This window comes from Lissotriton helveticus, chromosome 5_1 (genome assembly GCF_964261635.1).
Source record: "Lissotriton helveticus chromosome 5_1, aLisHel1.1, whole genome shotgun sequence".
NCBI lineage: Eukaryota > Metazoa > Chordata > Amphibia > Caudata > Salamandridae > Lissotriton > Lissotriton helveticus.
The window spans coordinates 529,113,233-529,122,960 of record NC_136065.1 but is presented as its reverse complement, the minus strand read 5'-3'; positions in this window follow the sequence as shown (position 1 = coordinate 529,122,960).

Below are 9,728 nucleotides of genomic sequence, written 5' to 3'. Positions count from 1 at the left end.
TTACTTGATGACTTGAAAGAAGAGCAGAAACTTTAAAGGTATTCTTCATTGAGCAAAATATGGGCTTGGGTTTGAGGTATGATATTAATGTCGTTTGTAAGGAAACCGTTCTAACTAAGCTTTTTAAAGGGACAGTGACAATATCTTTGTTTTTCACAGTACCTTCTGCCAAGGTTTCTATCTTCCAAAGAAACTGAGCCAGGTAAAGAGGACATCCTTGGTTTTCTCCTTGTTGCTCACATCAGAGGGCTGGCCATTGACAAGTATTCTGGCACGGTTGTATAGGCTTTGGATCAGTCCAATATAGATATCTCCTAATAATCCAAAGTGTTGGAAAAATTACAGTTAATTTAAATGTATCATATCCAATGCTTTGGCAGTGTATATTTTCATTCGTGCTGACATCTACTGCTGCCATGTCTCAGTTTTGATAAATTCATCATGCTACAAAGCCTTTACGATTAACGAAAATTAATATAAGGAGTATTAAATTGAATCTGAAGTTGCTAATATTGGCTAGAATGTTTGCATCCATTTGTAAGATTAACATTGGTCTACAGCTTTCCCAATTAATGTATTTTTATTCGTTTTTCGAATACCTGTTTGATGATTTTCCAAGGAAAGATACCATATAAAGGAGAAATAAGCTTCCTAAATGAACAGTAATCAAACGTCAATCATTGCAATTCATTAAAAACTTACCAAGGTTCCTGCTCATATTATTCAACGCCTCCTCTTTTATTTGGTTGTGCTTCCTGACACACATCAACCTCATTACGTGCTCACATTCTCTTAGCATATATTTTGTTCCAAATTCTCAATTTTGTAATTATAGTGAGAAGAATTCCTTGTTCTTAAAGTTAGCACCTCTTAATGCTCTTGAAATATTTTGCCATGCTTCACCATACATTTTTCGGATAATGTTGAGTCCTGCATCCCTTTACCATGTATCATAAAATAAGTAATTTAAGACCACGGTGTCCGTATTTCTGATGTTTCTCAATTAGTTTGCCCATGCTCTTCAAAGGTAGATTCACTGCAAAAAAATAGCAACGACAGACTTTGAATTTCAACTTCGGAAAGTTCAAGAACTTGAAGTTTACTAATAACGTGACGATATGCAAACAGAAACCAGCTCAGGTGTTTTGGCTCCCTTGAACTATTCACCTCCTATTTTCACTAAACCAACGTTTTTCCACCCATATATCTTTCCGGTACTATTCTGTAGTAGCTCCCCTCATTTAGTGTCAGCATGAATATTGGGATTTTGAAGTTTTCTGAATAATCGCTCTTACAGAACTCGAATGAGTGTTATTGTTTCGTTGCAAACTAACCTTAGATTGTTGATCGTGTGTTTTTTTTCATGTGTTTGATGAAAAAATTCAAAGATGCGTTGTGATTACATGCTATTTCATCTAACACATGTAAATATTTGCCACGTTGTAATAAATCAAAAAACACACAAATGGTGGATGGAATGCGTAACAAATTAAAACATTCACTCCCAGTTCAGAGGTCTGGGTTAACTCCATCGTTCTTTTGCTCACCATGCTACCACAGTTTAGACCTAGCCATATGCAAATCAGTCTTGACCCTGGTCCTCATGAAAACAGTACAGCCCAAAGTGCAAGCCAGGTGCTCCATGGACCAGAAACTAGCATCCTGGGACTGGTTTTGGGGTTTCATCCCTCATCAGCCAGGCTTGCTTGAATCTGGTGGCACAGTGAGCCAGGGACCAACATCTGGACATACCCGGCAAACTTAGGGCAAGAAAGCAAAAGACACAGATGATAGAAGGAGTGTGGAACATATCAAAACATTCACCCCAGTCTAGAGATCTGGGTTAAATCTATTGCTCTTTTGCTCACAGTGCCACCCCAGTTTAGACCCAGCCATCTGCTTTTTGTTTGGTCCATGATCTATGAATTATTGATCAATCAAAGGTTTCTTCTTCAATATCAACCTACTTGGGACCTTCCTCACTTCTGAGGATTATAAATGCATACCTACCACAGACTGATATGAAAAATAGTTATGTATAAACGATGGAAGATATCCATGTCAAGGATGAAGAGGAATGGATGACATCACTCCACTAAGTGTATGGAGCAGAATCTATACTCCTTGGCCTGAGAGAAGATGACACATTTTCCTTTGATGTTAACAGAGTTCAAACATCAGCCTATAGCCAACTGGAAAGGTTGCTAGCTAATTAAATCTATGTATGGCATTTAGACATGTTTGTGGTGATAATGAGACCTCAGAAGGCGATTGTGACACCTCAGCCCAAAAGCACCTTTAGCTTATGGAATGGCCACGGAAGGGATCGTATTTTGACTTCATTAATGTGCAGAGAGCAGGCCTTTATTTACTATTTCATGCTTACAGAGAGGATTATGTCTGCAATGGGTTGTGGGATTCAGTTTGTGCATATTTGGTGTAAGAACACGTGCTGTACACAAATGAACTAACACCAAATAATAATTTTTGTGCTCACATTTTGCTTACTAAATGAGGCCTAGGTTTCTTTTAAATCACCACAGTGTACGAGCTAGTTTCTTAAAAATGTGGTCACAATTAATGTGTAATCTCAATTAAATTAATTTTATTACGGCCTCGATTATGAGTAGATTGGAATATGAAATGGTGTATACTGCACTCTTAGAAAAACATTAGAACAGAGTGGACTCCTTACAGGGTGAATTTCAGGATGTGCATTTAGTCAGAGATTATGTAAAACATGAATGAGGCATACATGCAAAATAAATATTTACTATATCAGTTTCTGCAAGGTTTAGTTAGGTATTGTAAATACCCTGCCACCGGCCAAAGATTACTGTAGAGCTCCTGTTGGAAAGTGGTTTTATTAGTAGTGATAAGTAGTCACCTACCACTAGTAATAATGCCACAAATGCACTAAAAGGTTGAGTCAAGGTCTCTATAAATTATTCTTTTGCTCAACCCTTGGTAGGTTAACTGCAATGGAGCCTGGTCCGATACACTAAGTGGGAGGACACTGTAGAAATGTTACCTTCACACTTTGAAACTTTTCTGGAGGATTTTCTCTCAACATCGAGCAGGCCTCTACAGCAGACGGATATGCAGCAGATTTGTTGTCTTGGTCCTGCGGCAGCCCGCAGTCTACTCCTGGAAGTCTAGAGCTTGGGGGCTCTCAGTGGGACAAATCTGAAATCCATGCTGGGTCGCCCTTAGATGTAGTCGGCTCGTCTCTCATTGTCGAGTCGGTCACCTTATGAAGCTTTTACCAAAAGTTGCTCTAAATGTCTGGAATTTCTTTCTTAAGTTCCTCTTGTGGGTTCAAAGTATCCAAAACACCAATCCACAGGTCTATAAGCTTGAGATGGTCCTTGGGATGTTGGGGCAACAATTCTCACAATGCACCTGGTCAAATCTTTAAAAGTCCTCTGGACGTACTCCAGGGTGGAGATCATGCAGGTAGCTCTGTTAACCTGTAGCTTGCAGGGAGTCCACTCTTTAATCCTTGTGAAGCCAGGCAAAGAGTTTAGGGCTGTAGTACAATATTGTGTAGCAGGTGTAGTCCTTCAGAGTGCAATCCTTTGGGTGCAGATCAGGTTTCCAGCAGGGCATTCATTCATCTCCTTGTTGTGTCAGGCAGCAGTTCTGGGTTGCATGGCAACTCTGCTATATTTATTCAGTTTTTCTGGGTGTCATGCAGGGATGCACCCCTGACCAATGGGATGCATGGTGTCACCCTCAGTTATGACCACTTCTTCCAAGTGTAGCACACTATTGTCCCAGAAAGCACTATTCTTCTCAAATCTAAGAAGGAGAAACTTTATCTGGAGGGTTAGATTAGGCTCGGCAAACCCACTGGTGTGGCTAAGATTCTGTAGCGCTTCCCTTCCAGCCCCTCCACTGATCTAATTACAGGGGCTCCTGTGTGGCTGGGGGAGCAGGATGTGGGGATGAGCCTGTGATATCCTATAGTGACATTCTCCCTTTAAATACCAGTCCGGCTACTCCACCACCTTCCTGCCTTTTGTTTCTGCAGCTGCAGTTCTCCACCCACAGGAAATCTTTTGTCTCTCTAAAAGGCCGCTTCACACCTCTCTAGGACAGCTTGGCCCACCCTGACAGAGGGAGGCCAATTAGGAGAGTGCAGCTAGAAGGATGGATTTTGACACACAGAAAAGAAAGTTCTATAGCTTATTTTTTGTAAATGTTATAACAGATCTAACAGTGGCAAGTTGTTGCATGTATCATAACTATTATTTTAAGTACTACAATTATATTTCTAGCTCATTCCTGACAGGTCCTATACTTAAGTATCCTGTTCCCATATTAGGCTATAGAGCTAGTGCACTACAATTGGAAAAATTAAATGGACAGTTTTTCCCTCACCAGGGCTTATAAAACATATTTTATAATGTCCCTGCTTATAGCTCCAAGGTACCCTACCCATGTGGCACCTGGGAGAGACCTTAGGGGTGACATATATAGAATTAAGGTAGTTTGAGACTTTGGAAGTACCTTTAAATCCAAAGTCAAATGTGAATATACATTTATTGTTAAGTCAGTCAGAAAAGCAGTTCTGCTTTTAAAATCACAGCAAGCACCACAGTATTGCACACTTAACCCCGAACACCTAGAGTAGTCGACCTCGGAGCTAGGGCACTGGGTTCGAGTCTTGGCAGGGACGTTCAACATCCTGTGATTCGAGGCAAATAATGTAGTCTCCCTGTGCGTATCCAATTACATTTCTCCGTCTGTAAACCAATTGGAGCTCATGCAAAGTGCTCTAATACCTTTGGGTTGAGTTTGTGCTATATAAAACTCCCACCCTCAAAAAAAGTCCATTAAGTCTATAAATCTCCATGTAAATATAAATAAACAACAAGAGAGAAAGGGCTCAAAGGACACTCCTCCACCCCAGTCTGAATATATCTAACAACAAAGGAGTGACTAATCATTAATCAAAAAATGAAAAAAGAGAGGAAAGTGAAGTGCAACGTGAAAATACACAGAGTTTTTTTATAAAACCCTCACTCACCCGTCTATTGGGTGACATGCTTCATCATTGGTTTTTTTTCACCGGACGGGCCGAATGCCTATCCGGTGTGCTACTACACCTGCAGTTGCAGTGGAGCTGGTTCATAGGATAAAAACAGTGTAGAAAGTGATAGTGAAGAAAATTAAAAGGGTGCGAAGTCTAACCAAAACCAAACTTTAATAAAAGTTAGTGCCAGCAAGCATCTAAAAGTGTTTAGTGGACAGGCTTGACCATGAATTTGAGTCAAAATGTCCCATTAAATGTATCAAAAGGTCGACATGATTCTGCTCATTCTGGCCACTTTGGCCGAGCTTTCATCAGGACCAACAGGAAGAAGACATACACTGGGCGGTATACGCACGCTAAGGCGCACCATTACCTCAGTGTGAAAAAAATTCCAAACTCACGGTTGTTAATACCGGATCACCCTGGTATTTCCAGGTATATAAATCTGTGGGTACAAGAAAAAGAGACACATACAGGCAATCATATTTTCGAATACAGTAAGTGTACTCCTTAACACACCACGATTATTAAATAAAACCCAAAACAAACATGTGCACTACACATATAACCCTCTGATCTATCCAGGTTGATCTTCACCCTCTGAATAGTTCTATAGCCAATTCTATAAGGATTTCCCTGGGACGGGGATGAAAGTAGTGGCCCATTCTGCCCTTTCAAATCAAACCCCTTAGGCCCAGTAGAGGGCCAAACGGCGTCTTATTCATTAATAAGACACACCTTGAATTTACAATTATCACAACTTACAGAGAAAATTGTGCAGTTCACAACGAAAACGGCTTGTCAATACCAAGTCGTATGCTTTTAAAACGATTAAGTTAAAAACACCCAACAACGTGGACCTGAAGGCACTATGTACACAAAGGAAAAAAGTATATATTTACGTGAAAACAAAGTTTGCTTCACTTCATGGGTCGATGGCAGGGGTTTCTTCACATCGGAAAATGCTAATAAGAAAACAATGGCAAAAGCCGTCATAGCACCCTGCTCCGTATCACAGAAAGGTTTGTGTGACGTTTGTCAAATTCGATCCAGTTTCACCCACCTTTCTTCCGATGACTCCCCGCTATGTGACCTACGTGATTCACATTCACCGCCAGAATAGTAGTGGATGCGTTTTGCCATTGGGGAGATGTAACGTTACGTCGAGCACGTGATTGTGTAGACGAATCCCATCTCACGTATTGTCAACGTCAAATGCGTTGTTTGTTGCTACAAGATCTTAAAGTGTCAGTGTTACTATTCGAATCTCGAGATAACTTTATTAGTCACGAATAACTGGACACTGTTCATTTTAAAGTTTCCTGGTCAACTTCTGCAATAAATGTCTAGAGGGAAAGTTTTTTTCGGAACCAACACTTTCAAATGGATATTCCAAAATTGGCCTTGGTAGGGCTAGTTTTTTTATATCATCATCAACAAGCCAGATGGACAATCATGTGTCAAAAATTTTTTATTCATAGACCTAATTTTTCATTCATAGACAGTCCAGTCAAAAGACATATTCCTGTTGGCAAAATGAGTTACCGGTGCATTACCGTTCCCCACGGGATATTGTCATTTAAACCTCGTAGGTGAGTTGAGAGACGGTACACCCACCGCTGTCCTTTTTCGAATAGTGATTCTTGTGTTCTTGCGCTAGTGTGTACCTGCTCCACTACTGTCCATCTGATATCATTTGGAGTGTGATTTGCTTCGATAAAGTGTGCAGTAAGTTTTGTCGTGTTCTTGTTACATCTTACATTGCTGCGATGCTCCGAAATTCTGAGCTTGATACGCCTTGTCGTCATTCCTATATAACGTAGTCCACAGGGACAGGTGATTAAGTAAACTACGTTAAGGGAATTACAATTTGTGTGTTGTCATAAATACCAGGTTTTGTCTGGTTCCAAATTCAAGGTTTTTGTTGAAGACGTAAGATGACAGACACTGCAGCCACCGCAGGGGTGGTGGCCTAGTACTGGCGGGAGCCCCCACGCATTTAGCACTGTGTTTTCCATCTGTCCTTTTATTGATGTTGGTCGTGTATGTACTAACGAATCTCTCAAACTTCTCGCTCTCCGATAGAAGAAGAGAGGTTTGTTCCAGTTATGGTTGTTGCTTGTGAGGATAGTCCAATGTCTGTTTATGCACCGACTGACTGTGTTTGACAGACAGTTATAAGTTGTAACGCTGTGAGAGGAATGCCATTATCAGGAATCTTTGGATTTTCCTCTATTAAAGCCTCCCTCTGTTGATTTCTTGCCCGTTTACAACTTTTTTTCAGGATCTTCTCAGGGTATCCCCGTATTTTTAGCTTTTGTGTCAGCTCTGCTGATTGATCTTTGAAATCTCCTATCTCACTACAGTTACGTCTCAGGCGTAAGTACTGTCCGTACGGGAGATTCTCTCTAAGGGGGCGGGGATGGAAGCTGGTAAAGTGTAAGAGATTGTTTTTTGATGTTGGTTTTTGGTAACTCTTAGTCTTTAGACGATTGCCTGTTCTTGTGATTGTAACATCTAAGAAAAACATTTCATTTTGATTATAATTGTAGGTAAATCTAAGATGTATGTTACAAGTATTGATCCAGGCTAAAAACTCCTGGAGTAGTAATTCTGTGCCATTCCAAATAACCAGCACGTCGTCAATGTAGCGACGCCAGAACGCCACATTGACAGCAAAGGGATTAGAGGCATGACAAATATGTTTCCTCTCAAAGTCATGCACATAAAGCCCCGCCACACTGGGGGCAAAAGTGCTGCCCATTGAGGTCCCAGTGGCTTGGATGAAGAGATCTCTTTGATATTGGAAGTAATTTCTCTTCAAGGCTAGAGTGGCACAATCCACCACAAATGAGGGTGGGGTCTTGTAACTCCATTCTGAGCTGTTCAGTGCATCCGTAAGTACCCTGATAGTGTCGTCCTGTGGGATACAAGTATAAAGGCTCTCTATGTCTAGAGAAACCAAGAATATAGGACCCTCAGGTAAAGCCATCTCGTTAAGCATAGCTAGTAAACTTTTTGTATCCTTTAAGTAGGTATTAGTCTGCTGGATAAGTGGTTTTAAAAAAGAAGTCACAATATTGAGATAAGGGCCCCAACAAGGAGCCGATCCCGGAGATGTCTCCTGAGTGACAGAACTAACTATATACTCCTAGATGTAGATCCTACAGAGGCCCTCCGGGATGAGATCATTGAATTGGTGTCTGAAGCAGAACATAATGACTGGATCTCAAAACATGAGGCGAATTTCCTGACTAAATCTGAAGGGAAGATACCATACTTCTACACCTTACCCAAAACCCATAAAAATAGGCTCCCCCCACCCGGACGACCGATTGTCTCCGGGATCGGCTCTTTGTTGGAGCCCGTATCTCAATATTGTGACTTCTTTTTAAAACCACTTATCCAGCAGACTAATACCTACTTAAAGGATACAAAAAGTTTACTAGCTATGCTTAACGAGATGGCTTTACCTGAGGGTCCTATATTCTTGGTTTCTCTAGACATAGAGAGCCTTTATACGTGTATCCCACAGGATGACACTATCAGGGTACTTACGGATGCACTGAACAGCTCAGAATGGAGTTACAAGACCCCACCCTCATTTGTGGTGGATTGTGCCACTCTAGCCTTGAAGAGAAATTACTTCCAATATCAAAGTGATCTCTTCCTCCAAGCCACCGGGACCTCAATGGGCAGCACTTTTGCCCCCAGTGTGGCGGGGCTTTATGTGCATGACTTTGAGAGGAAACATATTTTTCATGCCTCTAATCCCTTTGCAGTCAATGTGGCGTTCTGGCGTCGCTACATTGACGACGTGCTGGTTATTTGGAATGGCACAGAATTAATACTCCAGGAGTTTTTAGCCTGGATCAATACTTGTAACATACATCTTAGATTTACCTACAATTATAATCAAAATGAAATGTTTTTCTTAGATGTTACAATCACAAGAACAGGCAATCGTCTAAAGACTAAGAGTTACCAAAAACCAACATCAAAAAACAATCTCTTACACTTTACCAGCTTCCATCCCCGCCCCCTTAGAGAGAATCTCCCGTACGGACAGTACTTACGCCTGAGACGTAACTGTAGTGAGATAGGAGATTTCAAAGATCAATCAGCAGAGCTGCAAAAAAGCTCAAAATATGGGGACACCCTGAGAAGATCCTGAAAAAAAGTTGTAAATGGGCAAGAAATCAACAGAGGGAGGCTTTAATAGAGGAAAATCCAAAGATTCCTGATAATGACATTCCTCTCACATGCGTTACAACTTATAACTGTCTGTCAAACACAGTCAGTCGGTGCATAAACAGACATTGGACTATCCTCACAAGCAACAACCATAACTGGAACAAACCTCTCTTCTCCTATCGGAGAGCGAGAAGTTTGAGAGATTCGTTAGTACATACACGACCAACATCAATAAAAGGACAGATGGAAAACACAGTGCTAAATGCGTGGGGGCTCCCGCCAGTACTAGGCCACCACCCCTGCGATGGCTGCAGTGTCTGTCATCTTACGTCTTCAACAAAAACCTTGAATTTGGAACCAGACAAAACCTGGTATTTACGACAACACACACATTGTTATTCCCTTAACATAGTTTACTTAATCACCTGTCCCTGTGGACTACGTTATATAGGAATGACGACAAGGCGTATCAAGCTCAGAATTTCGGAGCATCGCA